Genomic DNA, 16527 nt, shown 5'->3' on the forward strand with positions numbered 1-16527 from the left:
ATCAAGCATGGATGCCGGGGGGGGGGGGGGGGGTGATCCATGGCCCATAAAAGTTCGGCCACAGTCGCTTGTACGTACATATCCATTGGGCGTTGTCATTCCCGTTCTACTCGGCACGAGGCTGTGGGAAAGGAGAGAACGGTTCTTAAACCCACGTATGTATCCACCAGGAGGACGATATGTTGGTAGGTTTGTACCCGTGTGTCGCCGTGTTGCGGCCGACCGACCTACAGTAAGAGAAGAGGGGAAAGAAAGCCCCTCTCTTTCTACTTCATCTTGGTCCTCGCGTTGGAGCCATCAAAGAGAGTGCGTGAAGATCGGGTCCACTCTCTCTCTCTCCTTCTTCTCTCTTCTCTCTCTCTCTCTCTCTCTCTCTCTCTCTCTCTCTCTCTCTCTCTCTCCATGTTCCACAACCATGTCTTCGTGGCCTTCGTGGCGCCTTTCGTCGTCCCCTTCAATCCACATCACATTCGTTCCCACTCACATGGCTAGTTTCTGAGCATGTTATAAGCATGCCTGGTTTTCGCTTGAGCTCCGCTAGATGGAATCAGGGTTGGATCTGGCCTAAAACAAACGATTTTGGAGAAGACCCGAGAAAAGCAAGGAACCTCTGTCTTAGTTAAAACCACCATTCGTCCCTAGGGGGCACCATTGGGGCGGTCCAATTGGTCCAATTCAACATGAACCTCAGAACGCCACCCTCAGCCAGTTTGATGTACTAATCGTGCAGTTTGTGGAACATTTTTAAGGGTCAATAAATTAAAAGCTTATTCAGCCACTTACTTTCTCTGAGGCTATCCCTATTTTACTTAAGATCATATGAGTTTTGGGAAGAGACATACTTGTCTCGTTTTTTATTCCATTTCCACAATAACAAATGGTATGTCACAATAAATTTTCAACTTGGAACAGATAGAAAAAGGCAATTGTTTTCAAAAATATCGTCAATGATATTTTCAAACAGCCTTTGAAGACAAACTTGTTAATTGTGGTCTTGAGAGGAATTCATTCCTGGACACATATTGGGTGACTCTTATACCGCACGTTCTTCGAAAACCCAGCATGGAACAAGAGTAATTGATCCTCGTTGAGAAACACTCAAGGTGAGAATAAGGCTGGTTCCATCTAGCTTCCAATAATTGGATGAACCGATGTTCAATAGCCTCTTTCCAATCTGAACATACGGAAAGTGCTTGAAATGTAGGTTTGGAAACCCAATGATTGTTTGTTGCGCGGTGCTCAAAAGTAGTCTCGTCTCAATTAGGGTCTTACATAATGTGAAAAATGGCTTACAATTTACTTGTCCATCGACGCTAGATACTGGAAGTCGACGACCGACCACTCGGTTAGCTAAATGGTACAATAAACCAGTTTGTGATCCACTTAAGTCAAAATTGACCAATCATAGATTGAACGAGCTAACCACTTCAGATTAGGTATGACCTTTTGCTCCGGCTTGATCTTTCAACATATTATGCATGATAAATGTTCACGGCAACGATGAAGGCTGATATACTCTTATTCGTTCGTGACATTTCACAAGAAGGCTATTTAGCACTCTGGTCAATAGTTTAGGAGCTACAGCTCATTGCTCTAATGACGAGTCTGTTGAGATGCACGTGGTTAGTAGAGTTGAGCGTGTAATTGATCTAGTAGCGACAGATAAATGCTTTAGAGGTCATCAGGAACTCGAGACTTTCGAATTATCTTGGTTTTTATGGTGTGGCATCTCAGTTTCAGATGAGATGCCCATAGGTTCTTGCTTCTGTTTTCTCTTACTTGATGCGGTTTTCATCATCCTCTCTGAATCCAACTCATGTTGTTCAAATTTTCAAACGGGGGGGTAAGTCGCTCCCCAGTAACTATAGGCCGATTTCTCGAAGTTTCTTGAAGGCCATGATGTCAGCACGGGTTTCTAGCGCAATTTAGGACGGGGTCCCAACTGATTGAGCTCATACAGCAATTTATTGAGGGACTAGAAAGTCATGAATGTAGTCTATCTCGACTTTGCCAAGGACTTTGCCAAGGCTGATCATGGCCTTTCAATTTAAAGGCTCCATGATATTGGGATCCAAGGCAAGGTTCTCAATTGGTCAAGGAGTTTTATTTTTGGTAGGAAGCAATTTGTTAAGGTTGAGGGATTCCACAGTGACAAACATGATGCCAAGACGGATGTTCATCAGGGCAACATTTTGGGCATCGTTCATAATGGAGGTAAAAATGTTGAGCAAGTGTCGTCCATGAAGTAATAAAATTCGGTGCTGAAAAGTTCTATGAGAATAACCAGTTGAAAGAAGGCAAAGGCTATCAAACACGTGGTTTTACATATCGCACGTTTAAGTCCAGAGATAATATCCCTTTGCTAACACTACAAGTCTATTGTCCAGCCACATCTTGAATATGCCTCGCCCATTTGGGCTCCAATTAATTCAGCTGGCTTGCAACAAAGTCGAACCGATTCAAAAATATTTTAGGAGGAACATGAGAATACCACGCAGGTATGAGAGAGAGCTCTCATGTTGGAAGAGGCTAACAAGGTTGGGATTGCGCATTATTCAAAGAAAGATACGAAAGGTGCTTGATAATAGACGTTTTCAAAAGCATTCATGAGCTTTGGGGTTAATTTTAGAGGCTTTACGTGCGTTTTGACAGCACCTTCTAGGTTTAGTTAAAGCAATCAAGTCCAGACAAGGCATGGACAATTTTCTGACCAAAACTCGTCATCAATCCTATATTCAAGGGCTAGCCAGATCCATCAACTCTAATTCGTTGATGGTTCAGACATATGCATATAGAAATAAGCTTTTTGTTTTGAGCTGCTGGGAAAGCCTGCCAACGCAAGAACGTTTGAAATATGGACAGAGAAGATGTCGAGAATTATCATTTCTAGTTATATCCATCCGTGAACGCATGAATGAAATCTGCGGGGGACGCCAAGGTTGAGAATTCACTCTCCGATTTGAGTCAATGGATTGAATACTTCATCAAACGAGACTGGTTCCGGGTCGCTCTCAAATTTCACCAAATAACAGGGCATAGAATGAACTAGCCCTCTTCTGGTTATAAGCCACCACAAGAGATCACACCTTTATCATTCGTTGTCCATAATGCTCTGTGCTTTGAGAGGGAATAGCTTCTAACATACTGTAGTTGTTCTATTGAACTGAAAACGAAATTCGTAGTCATAAGGACCTTGGACAATCACAGTATATGGGTAATGGATAATTATGCGATACATTTTTCGAAGATATATTATATTGGATGTCTTAGTGATTTTCGCCACTATTCTGAATAACTGAGGCGCCTTAAAAGAGAATCAAAAACAAAAACTTTAGTTCTTGAGATATAAAAAAGTATGCCTTGGGCTTAGGAATTATAAATAAGATGCAACATTTTCAAGATATTTGCAAAGTTTCCCCAAGGAAACTTTGACTTTTTGTGCCTGATACTTTTCCCCGGTTGAACTCAATTTTGATATCGGTCGAGACAACGCCAATTTGACGCTCAAGTTTTAATCGAAGCATCGTTGAGACTGTCGCTCAAGTTTTGTCATTGTGTTGCAAAACTTCCAAAGTCTCACAGGATGCTCCTTGGGTCTGAATAGATGTTGCCCTTGATTTAGCCAAGTTCGTTGTCTGGTAACTGAAATGGTACATGGGAACAGATAAACAGCTCCAAATTACAATTTAGATTGACAGATGCATGGGGCTATGAGGTACGAACAGGCCATTCTTTAGCAATGTTGGACAATCAATATCATTAATGTACTTTGAAATAAAGCAGCACATTGCTTTTCGCGTTTTTCGCAAATAATCATGGTACTTGAATTCAGTAGACCGTGGCAGAATTGAAATTCCACATCAATCAATGACGTGGTTTTGAAAATTCGGCCCCGTCTGCTTCAAATTTCCATAAGAATAGTTTGAAGAGGCGCATTGTGACGTAAAGAATGTAAATCGCTTTTATGCTCAATTGCTTTCTTGAATAACATGTTTTGTTATCACACCACATCAAATTGAGGCACCCAAACAAAATGGGATCTTGAAGGATTTTATGATTTTAATGTGACGTCCACCACATACGAGTACTACACGTATATGTAAGGAAAGGTGATGGTCCAAAAAATGTTACATCCCCGAAGAAACCCTCAAGGAACCGTTTCTCTGAAAATCAGAAGCGAGATAGGTTTCTATCTCTAGAGAATTGAGCAAGCACAATTTCATCATACGTATCGTTGTTGGCCAGGATTGACATATCTTATCTTCGATGAACCCGGATGTCAATTAATACATAACAAAGAAAAGAATCATAGCTTAAAGACTTCCAAACCTTGAAACCTCGCTTCTCAGTGACTCGAAGTCCTTTTATGAAAATTCTGCTGAGTTCGACACTATCAAAAACTTCAATTTCAGCGGTCTATATTTCAGTACTTTAATTTGGATGCGACACTACTTGCCCGGCTTTTGCAATTTCATTGTCACTCGTACCTTCTTTACTTTTATAAGTGTTTGGCAAGCCATTGCTGAATTGAATCACAAAATATGAATAAATCTTTTTTTTTCTTCCTTCTTTCTTGTGATTCCATTGGAAAGTGCAATCCAATTTCCCCTAGTTGCTCGTCATTATTCTATTCTACGGGGTGCTCGGATAAGAATAAGCCTTCTGGAATAGGATCCTGTTAAATCCCGATGGGAAATGGGAATCTTAGGATAAGACGTGATGCAACTAATGAATATCCTTTTACGCTACCCGTTGCTATGCAGACCCGTAAATAGGGATGTAAACGAGTCCTAAAAATGCTTTTAGTTTCATCCGTTTTTGACCATTGAAACAAAGATTCAGGCTTGAGTTTTACGAGTCTTTCAGAACCGAACACGGATTCAGAAATTGATTCGAGAGTCTTTTTTACACGACAAAAACATCCTGCGGATGCAAATATGTGTTAAATTTTTGAGCATTTCTATCGTGTACGTACATTGATAAAGGATTGAAAGAGACAAACCAAAAATTGAAATGATCTGCTCAAAACTCAATATTAGGCCAAACAAATAGGGCACTAGTCGTATGAAATGGCTAGATCCATATGCGAAAAGACTTTGAAAAAAAGAATTACTCAATGACTCTTTGCAACTCATCTTTTCAGCTCCTGGAATTGAATCAGCACTCTAACCTTTCGAGTATACTTAAGCATAACACATTTTACTCATCTATACGGTATGGCATATTTTACGACTCTCCGTGGAATGTTGGCAGGAGCAAATGACGTAATACTCCATTCAAATTCTTTTTTTTCAACTTTGAGCCATATCTGGTGGTGGTGGTGGTGGTGGTTAACATGTCGGTCTTTCCAAATCTTAGAGAAGGGTGCCATTTTAATGGGGTGGTGGGGAGATTGCAGCAACTCATTAATAAATTCAACAAGAACAATAAAACTTGGCACATTGATTCATGAATGTGGGCATAAAATTAAATATCAATTCTTTGGCCCAACAGTTTTGAAAACATCATTGAAATCATTACATCAATTATGGCCCTCTGTTGCTTTTATTTTTGAACATGTAACAACAACAGTGACGTAGACTGTCTGAATCTGCTCAGCATTCATGGAGAACTGCGTTCCAGTCAACTAGGATCTTACTATTGATGCCCTTCACGTCTGTCATTGATTGCTGGTTCCAAGGCTGACCAGGCCCAGAAGTCAATGACTTTTGGCCATGACCAATGACAAACCAAGAAAGACAACCTGCCTTTCGAATGATTAAGCGACCATGAAAGACAGATTATTTGAGTTGTTCCATGACCTGTTATACAAATCAGAACCATGTACAGTAAATGTGGAAGCAATTGAATTGTTAACAGTTGCTTTGCCTCATTCCAGAGCGCCCTTTATTGTCGTTTCTCCCGTTTGGAACATTCATTCTCCCTCCCATTCCTTCTCTCGCCGAGTATTCGCTCACTCTCCTTCTCTCGCACGGCACAACGATATAACCAAGGAGCGAGGTACCCACGGGTTCCAGTCTTTGGATTTCCCATCGTTTCTCAGTCGTCTGCCAATTGTGGAGCGCACATCATCCAGTTCAGTCATGTCGTTCTGCACTTACTTCAATTTGAAACCAAGGCCGATCCCAATTCCCTAGTGGCCTATCCTCTTCAGGGTTTATGGTATACCCAAATGGTTCCACATACTTGGCCAACCAAGGTGGTCTTCTGTTATTCTAATGAAACTCTGTGGTTCCCAAACGACAAAAGGAAAGGGAAGTGCTCAGCATAACTGGTTGAATGAAATTTCAAGACTGAACAAGGAGGGCCTTTATGGTTCACCCAAGACTCCATTATGCTAATTGTTTTGAAATCCAAAGCAGAGACTACTCCCGTTGCGTGAGTTACATTCAGACATTGGAACAACCAGCCTGAAGGTACGACCCGTCATGTCATCCAAGACCATGAGGATAATGACTTGGTGTGTATTTTGGATGCCAGTTCTCGTTGTCGAGATGGCCGTGGGCGAGTTTTGTCTGCCACACTGCTGTCCTCCAGGTCAATCATTGAACGATGACTTCCAGTGCAAGGCGGATGTGAGCCATCAAATTCCGATGGGATGCCCTCGTCGGCCATTTTATCCTCGTTGCGTCACCAGTGATCTGCCTGAAAAACGCACGTTTCCCACCCCAATCGATGTCAATGCCACACAAATCACGAACTCGTTGGGGAAGTTCGAGATGCGAGTTCCTGGAACAGGATACACCCTTCAAACCTTCTACGACATTGATGAGCGAGTGGTTCCAACCCATTCGGGTACTGGGAACAGCTCCCGAGTGCTTCACCAATTCGAGGTCAACCGTGGCGAGAAACGCACCATTCCGTCGTCCTTTTGTGTGGATGATAGAAAAGCTTTGATGTGTCCAAGAACTCGCTTTGACAGAGCCAAGATCCTCAAGTGTTGTCCATTTGGCGAGGAGGTCAAGTTTCCATTGGTCAATGAGGCCATCGAGTGTGTCCCATCGGAACCACGCCCTGGCCAGAGGTGGGAAATTCTTTTGAACGGTTACCCGTTCCGATTGCAAGACCTGATCCGGTTTCCTTACGAAAATGTTTTCCACGACTTTCGTGAGCCCTTGAGTTGTCGAGCCAGCGAGGACCAATTGGTGTTTGATTATTCGGCCTTCGTTGTCAACCAGAATGGGCAATTATCCTTCACCCGATTGCTGAATGGGGAAACTTTGTCGAATAAGGTCTTTTGTGTGGATATGGCCTCGCTTCAGCCTGAGGTCCCCGCTGCCTCAGCCGCACTGCCTCCAATTGTCGAGGTCCCTAGACCGAGACTTCATTTGATGATGGCATTGTTTTGTGTTCCCAAGCAACGACCAATTGGAACCATACGCGAGGACCTTCTGGATGTGTTGGCACCTTCCAAGAGCGGCCAAGCTCTGCTCGCCAGCCCTGGATGGACCAGAGCCTGCTTGTATTTGGTAGTTTGCACACTCGCGAAAATGGGGTGGTCCCAATTCGAAACAACAAAGCCTTGAGAAAATGAACGGCTGGAAAGACAATCTACGTATGAACCCCTTTAGTACTCGAACACAACACTGACACTCGACTTGGCTCCTCGAAAAAACGAGTTCCACGAAGGCTGATTGATATCGTTCCGACTGGAATTGAGATCAAAAATACATTGGGATGATGTTAAGGCATGTCGTTGAAAAACTTTTATGGGCAAATGAAATACATCTGGATCACATAAGAAGTTCATTTCTCAATAGATGAGTTTGAATCCACTTGTTTTTGAGCGATCTTGTCAAGGGCAGAATCAAAGGATTTAAGAGGCTGTTATGGGTTCGATTCCCGTGGACCTCGCCGCACATTTGGATGGTTGCATTGCTATGAAAAGATCAGAAAATGATCGAGTTTTCAGGACATGTATGAACAGAACGACAAGTTCATGGAAGGTTGTTTTTGATAGGAAATACCATTCAATTTCCTCTCCAGATAAGCTTTTGTTTGCGGAATGGGTTCCATTATAAAATCGATTATGCCGACCTCTGCAAAAAAAAAGATTTCAATGTCTGTGACAAAAAAAGATCGGACAACTTACAGGTTGTTCAAACGAAAATGTTATTTTCTGTATGTCTGATTTATGCTTGCTACAATTTTCTAACAATCTGCCATGATCAGAGCAGACACTGGTTTCAACAATTACAACAAAACTTTGGACCAGGTCAAAAAACATACGTATCCTTTTCAATGAACACGACATAAATATTAGTGCTGGAGTGAGTCTGGCCTCGAGACCAAGTACACTCGAGTCTTTTGTTCGGTTTGGGAGAAATTGGCCAGACTCGTCAAAATAAAATTAACCCCTTTTTCTTGGAATTTTGTCGGACCTGGTTCAAGAAAAAGACTCGAGTCTAGCTGAAAGTCAAACAACCGAAGGACTCGTACGCGTACGATTTCTGCTGGATTCGCCCCAACACTAATAGTTATAATAAGTAAAATATTACCTCTGAGGTAATTGGACAACAAATTTGGCTGGGGGGCATGTGGCAGTCCATATTTCCTCAAAATGTGCCCCACGTTAAAATAGCTCAGGGTTTGAGCTCCGGGAGACATACCGATTGAAAAAGAGTTGTCCATCATCTTTTTTTGTTCGTCAAGCAAGCTAAAACCTGAAGTTCTTGTTTGCTCCTGATTGCTCAACTTTTATGTGTATTTAAGTTCTTGTTTGCTCCTGATTGCTCAACTTTTATGTGTATTTAATCAGATGTATGCCAAAGCAGTGCTTTTTCTATTGCGAATTAGTCAGGAAATATCTAGATCTTTTGATCGATCAAATGGGGGAAGTCTTGATGTAGTGGTTAGTGCGGTTTCATGGCAAGAAAAAGGTCCTCTGTTGGGTTCTCCACCTCGACCTTTCTCGATTGGAAGTATTTAGACGCTAAACACACTCACAGATGGAGAGCTATGACCTGAGACCTGACTAGGATATAGCCCAATAGAAAGAGTAATGCCCTGAATATAGTGTCCATGTATAGTTGTATACCTATATATAAATAACATTGGCTGTTGTAAAGGTTGGCTACGCCGAACGGACCAGAGGGTCATTACGGAGAGGAAATAATAAATTTGAGGCGAATATTTTTACTTGAAATACAACACTCAATGGCTCTTGATTATTTGTTACTTACACTCTACTACAATTTCAAAAAAAGTTTAATCAATTTTAAGATGGAAACAGAAGCTTATTTCTGCAAGACGAGAGCCCACAAGTTTTCATTTTTTTGAAATGGCGAACTTTGGAAGGTGCAAATAAATTCGTTGGTCTTGATGATTGACATCAAGTAAATTGGTTCAAACTTTTTTCCTGCAGAGGGTTGCAAAGTTTGGGATGAGTGAAAAGGTATTCTGCCCGGAATATGTTGTCACACTTCTTTTGATTGTCTTTAAGTATCGCAATACATTTTGCTAATTAAACATGAGGAAATCGAAAGGCAGGACAGTTGGAGGGTGACAAGGCATCTTCAAACATGCTTCGAATTGATGGAATTTTGAAGCGAGCCCTCTTCGACGATTGGAAATTATTCGATTCGTTTCAGCTTGGTCATCACTAGTGTTCATATTTTTGGCAACTAAGACCTTTTATGTCCAAAAAAAGCAAATGAATGGTTCTGAAATTGCAATCGAGTTGGCAAACAAACCTAAAAATGCATGGTAAACATGGCAGTTTATAATATGCAAAGTCAAATAAATATTTGAATTGTCCCTTTTAGCCTTTTTATTAACGCTGAGGTATCATTGCCATTATTAAGCAATTAAAAGGATTTATAATCTATGGTGTAATAGAGGAGGTTCCAAATCTTAACCAATGTCAATTTCCTTTACTTCAAGCTAACTTTCGAGACACATGATAACCGTTTCATATCACAATGTTTCAGACTCCAAGAACTGTACCAGGATGTTTCCACTTTTGGCCCATCACTGAAAGGAATCCTGACAAAATGTGTCACATAGCTCCACGTATGTTGACGGAGAGAAACAATTCAAGAGGGGTATTTCAACGAACTAAAAGTTTACAAAAATGTCTCTCTTAAATATTCGACCTTTCCCACGTGATTTCGACCATTTCTTCCAAATAGTTGGGAGTTGAAAAAGCAAGGTTGGAACAACTCAATCAATGTCTAGGCACTATAAAGACATTGTCCTGTCATGTAATGAGTTTTGTACCTTCTGTAGACGTCAATGAAAACAGGTAGGGGCTAAAGTCTTTATTTCCTTGGTAAAGGAAGGTTTTCAATTATCTTAGAAGACTAGGATTCTCTTTTTCTTTGGCGAAAAGAGTTTAATTACATTTTTCTTATTTCTTTACCATCTTTTGTTTTGTGTACTCCAACTCTGTTAAAAATAATTATGACAGCTTCAGATTTCTGGCAAATGTGACAAAGGTCTCTCTACGATTATCGAAAATAGAGATAACTAAAATGTGAAATAGATTGTCAACTAACCCTTTAAATGGCAATTAAATGACTTATAACTGAGGGTGAATGGCTAAAAGCCAGTAACAATGTAAGTAAATAAAAACAAAGAACCGCATGTGTTGATGAAAATACAACATTTTCAACTAAGCTTAGACTGATCTATCAAAGCCTTTCTGGACGTATTTTGAAAATTCAAACAGAACTAAAAGTTTTTGGCATCATCAAGATTGGACTGTTGGAATGAAGATTGATTGGAATTAGATGTACTACATCGTTGGATTATGGAGCAATATGATCAGAGAGGATTCAATCTCATGGCGTAATGATAGGGTTTTCAAACTTATCCCTTATGACACTCAGTCATAATCCATGGGAATTTTGGTAAGCTGACAACCATTTTGGACAAATCATAAAGCCATGGATCGACATATGGGTTCTTGCACACATTTCTAGTTATGCCTTAATGCAAAATCAGACCTGAAAGTATAGGCTTGCTAACCTCAAAATCAGGAACACAACACACTCTAACGGCATAACGACATTGATGAATTTGATTTTACGAGGCAGAACAACAACAACAGGAAGAATGAGAGCGCCAAATTTGTTCGTTTCCCTGTCTTGTTCTACTTCACTTGCTCAATATGACATTAATATTGACTCGAAAAGTCTTCTTCAATCTTTCTTCCATGCCGGTTGAAGCTATCGCAATTCTCATTGTGTTCAGCAGAACTGCAGTTCTTCAGGCTAAAAGGGGGAGCTTTGTTGAATTGAGCAAATATTTGCCATTTCTATTTCTAAATAGCTCATCTGGACTCCTTCCATTGGACCTGGGTGTTACGGAAAAGTTAGGATATCATACGCTTGAGTAAAATGAGAGAGCTGCTGTCTTTCATCCTTGACTCGCAATCAAAATATCTGGTCTTTTCTAGGGACCTCACTATTTCAGGACAAGATTTCAGCACACATTAAGAAGACATCACATGTTTGTCGATTTTTGGAACTCAAGTTAGCCAAGTTTAGACTCCATTTCATTAAAACAGGAAGCGAATTATGTACCAAGATTAAAACTTTGGCAATGTTTCTAAATAAGTTCAGAGGTCCTAGCCTAGAGATAGATATCGCTCATTGCTATATCTTCCTGGAGTGAGCAGACGCAAACTTTCTCGACATATTTGCAAAGTAGTGAATTAATGAGCAAATCCCTCTGCTTCCGCTCTCTTTCTCTCTCATCTGTCAAGGACATGAAGGGGGAAAAAGAGCCGTACGAAGCTGATATAGAAAAGCCTTTAAACGTGAGTAGCACTGCAAATGGCCACACAAAATGAAGTCCTCCCTAAGCTGAGAATGGAGACATTTTTAGCTCAAGATTCGACAATGAGTTTATGAGGCACATCTTTTTTCAGAAAGTACATTGTCGTCACAATGAAAAGGCTTAAATATTAAGTTCATTCCTATGTAATATCTTATTTTTGGGTTAGGTTTTTCACGGGCTTATCTAACCGCTACAGGGAATGTGATTTCCAGTACCCCCAGTACTATCAAAATGAAAGGTTACAATTCGTCTATTTATTACCTTTCAATCTTTATATGCTATTTGGTCCACCAACGAATAGTATACCATCAGCAGAATACTCTCTCTGAATGATGAATATTTCCCCTTTTTGTTTTAAACCAGGTCAAACACGATAATGTAACTTGTCTAGTCATCTAATTATCCATCTAATTCAGCTCGTCGTATCGAGGATCTAAACACTCAATGATAAACTCGTTTCTCGGGCTCAATCAAAGGTTTGATCATGGAGTGGGCTCATTATGTGACACAACAACGGTTAAATCTTCCACAAGACTTTTACACTATAATCGTAAATGTTCTCCCACACCCATGATAATACGTACATCTTCACTATTTTAATGTGGCTTTCTGAACAGTCTTGTTTTGGCCCTAGACACAACATTTCTTATATGGCCATCAAACATGGAAGCCAGCTATTTATCGATGATCATGTCTATAAAAAGACTAGCAATGGTAACTACCTGCGAACGTCTTTACACCAAATCAGGAACGAATCTTACCGTTCGTTAAAGCTGAAGTCGTTGATGAGCTGGACGCTTGTATTTGACTAGCTGCAATATGTTTTAATATCAACCTTTTGCAGCTTCATAAATCTGTTCACTGAGTCGGAAGGTTACCCAAAGCCCCTTGTGTCCATTATCCATGCCCTGAAGAGCATCCCTTTCCGGCATGTTAAGTAAAATACTCTTGTGTTCATTTCCGGATACTTGAAACGACGACAGCTCGGCCAGGGAGCTTTGCGTCCTACGTACTTATAAGCAATACCAATGTGCCAGGGCTAAGTCAAGAGCTCCTTTCATCTGAGCAAAGCATCCATAAAGCATAAGCTCGTTTGAATAACGAGTATTGCCTCAGCGTACAACATGTCTTTGAACATGGTCGTATCATTTCCATTTCGGAGCACATTATAAGGCTTCAGAGAGGGCGTGAAGATTCTATAACTTGGCCTTGGACAGCTCGAGAGATGGAATTACGGTCTTTCGAAGAGATCTCAGCCTTTTTATGCAAATACGCAGTGCTTTGTTTGTCAAAAGGCCCAGAAGTGTGACGACTAATAGAATCCGGGTTCCCATCATGAAGATTGACCATGTTTCAACGTTTCACCATTGTCGACTAGAGACATGTGGGTAGAGACTGTATCTGCTCAATCGGAAGAGAACCTACTGAATGCCCGCTTCTAGTAGTTACTTTATTCTTTAGACTTGCCAAGAGTGATCCATTTTCCCAGGATTGGAAGTATTTCCAATCTAAATACCGATGACGGACTAGCGGGGAATATCCTACTTTATGTATATGAAACTTGTTCCTTTAGACCTTTAGGCTCAAGTGGTTCATATTGTTTGTTGGCACGAACGACATGAATTACAGGGTAAAGAGAAATTAAGGGCCACTTTTGGTACCTTCTTAAATTGACATTGCTTTGTGCTCTCCACTTCTATAGGTTCCAGGATGGACAGCCAAAGCCTCACCCTAGCCCTTGGCTATAACCTAAAGGTTGGCCTAATATAACATTTTCGCACATGAGTTTTTCTTTATTTAATCTTTAGGTTAACATAATATCGGAGGTTTACTAATGATCTATAGACTACAATTGGATCATTTATAAAACGGCATTATATTATAATTTTTAATAGCTCATTGGAAAAAAATGGTCGATACCAACACTTAGCTCTTCAGAAGGCACCAAAGGTAGCCCTTCATTTCTTCCCACTTAATACATTACGTATGAAGAGGAGTCTTGAACTTTTTTTGCAATATTTTTGTTCTTTTGGAAAAGAAAATATTTTTTAAAACTGTCTTTGGAGTTTTATATAATATTTCAAAGGAAATGTAAGGAAGATGCTACACATCTGCTGATTCGGCTCTAAGGAAAGACATTTTTCTATTTTCTATAATGGTATAAAATAAATGGGGCCAAACCTATTTCAATGAATATTCACTGTCTTTTTCAACATGATCATTTTCCAATCTTTTTTTCCACAATATGCCAAAGTTGTGTATGCTAAGCTACACTTCTAACCTAGGAGCATGCAAAGTTCCCAACCGTATCATTGATGATTTTGTAAATTACCGCCATTTTGGCAGTTATAAAGCAAAACCACCTTAAAGAGCAAGAATCTTGTTTGTATTAGATTACAATTGACCAGTGATGAGCATCGTTGATTTAAAAGTTAACTTTGTCAATTGTTGAACCATTATTTAGAAGCTAACCTTCTTAAATCTTGATTCATTACATTTGACCAAAATGTAAACTTCCATTTGTAAACACAACTGAATTTATTTAACTATGAATAAATCGATATGCAGTTTAGATATTTATGTACGGTTTTGTAAAATGGGAAATTTTTTTTGCACTTTTTGGAGAAAAATAGATATTATTTGGCGCCCCTTTGAGATGATGAGAAGTAACATTTTGACTAAGAGTACCACACATATTCTAAACCTCCTACATATGAACCAATTATCTTTCAGGAAATGTGTGCTTGCAGAGATCAGGATATTGTTCAAAAGTACATCGAATTCATTTATTCCCACACTTCTGTAACAGATCCCATTCCCTCTAGCCGATTTGGTTGGCGATAGCCGTCCCAATGATGAAGCTAACATATTGCCATCACATTTTTCCCAATGGCACCTCGTGTACTTTGGGCACATGTGTCACCCGAAACTATGGAACACATCCATTGGTCAACTCGAATCAAGAACATCGCTCCAATCGAAGCAGTCCAATATGTTCTCTTTGTCCTGTTTGGGCTGCTTGAGATTGTTTTCTCTTTCTCTTAACTATGTTTCTCTGGAGGAATCTTGAAAGATTGAGGCATTTATAAAGCGGGATGAATTTCCCCCAAAGCTCAGATTAGCACTGTAGGGTAAATGTTTTTATTCCACATTACGAATCCACTTTTGTCTAGCAAGTGACACAATTGAACAGCTGTTGGCTCAATATTGGCTAGTCAATCCAGTTCACGCAGACATGGGGAAAAGTCACGGAAAATACTGGACCACACCCAAGGCCATATAACCCCCCGAAGACCTTGGGAACCCAATCACCTAATTTGAAGGTCTAACGTTCTTGGAGTAAAGGCAGTGGAACAGAAAATGCCTCGTGGCGTCCAAATTGAAATTCCCACTTTGATCTTCAAAGAAATCATGGAAGTTTTTTTTTCAATTCCCAAGACCCCTTCGATAATACTATTTCTTCTTCGTACATGAAGTGAGGCTTTAAGCCCGAAAGAACATGATTAATATCGCGCCTTCAAACTGAAAGCCAAAAGTCATGCTCTCATTATCCGTAGGGTCACGTCCCTCGTAGAAAGGAAATGAATAATGATTCCTAGGCTGTCTCAGACATTTCCCAACTCTAAACGTTACTGTTTGCAACCGATGAAAAAAATGGTAGCCAGATTCACGGACTTCTAGCAATGTGGACTGCACACGAACGTGAACATTTCATATTGCCTGCTGCTGAGCCATTCACTAAATTCAAAATTGCTGTTTGATAGGATCACAAGACATTATCAAATAGATGAATCATCCATGGAGGCCTCAGGAGATGACAAAGCTGTAATCACTCCACAAATTTCGAATTTTGGTCAGACACAGAAGTCTTTGGCACCATAATTGAGAGAAAAATGTCTTCACAAATAAACAAATAAATTGCCTTACAATCAGGAGATCTAAGTTTGTTACCTTATTAACATATTCAGACAGATCTGGGTCGAAACCCGTTCTAGAAAGCTGTGCCAGAACCCACGGATGTGAGTTCAGCAACCGCTTCGCTGGGTAGTCTTGAATAAATTCCTTGTGGAAGAAAACGATTTGCTTACTCCCCAGGAGCAACGGATGCCCACTTTCAATGATTGTCTACGAGCAAGGGTGCTGTTAGTAGTCTAGGTAAAGTGATATGTGCACTAACCATACGTTGACTTTTTTTCCGTTTGTCTCAGCTTACAACAATGGCAAGATTTTGTATTGTTCTGAAACAAATCCAGCAAAAATATTTGAAAAAACATGATTGTGTATTTTCCCACCTGAACCTCAAATTGAGATCATTGACAGAATGGCCGATCTTGACAAAAAAAGTTGGTTAAGGCAAGTGAGATACTAAAGGTTGGATAGGTTCTTAAAGTATTCCTCGTTAAAAAACGAATATTGCTAAAAATAAAGTCTATTGGTTTAATCAGAGTAATAACAGTATTCAAGACTTAGCCACGCAGAATCTTCTCGTTATCAGAGTGGTTATTGATTGTGCTATTAATTCTTTAAATGAAAGTGTATTCATTTTAACTGACACAACTTTCGCGTGTAAAAGACGGATTCTATCATACTCTACTAACGTTTTCGGTTTCATCTTACATTTTGATGCAAAATATCCATCCTAGCGTGTCAAGGCTACCTACAGCTAGGATTATAAGGTAGCGGAAATGTTCAAATATATATTAGAAAAAGATGATTTTGAACGACATTAATGATTTACATTAAATC

Source organism: Tigriopus californicus, chromosome 2, assembly GCF_007210705.1.
Source record: "Tigriopus californicus strain San Diego chromosome 2, Tcal_SD_v2.1, whole genome shotgun sequence".
Classification (NCBI taxonomy): Eukaryota; Metazoa; Arthropoda; class Copepoda; order Harpacticoida; family Harpacticidae; genus Tigriopus; species Tigriopus californicus.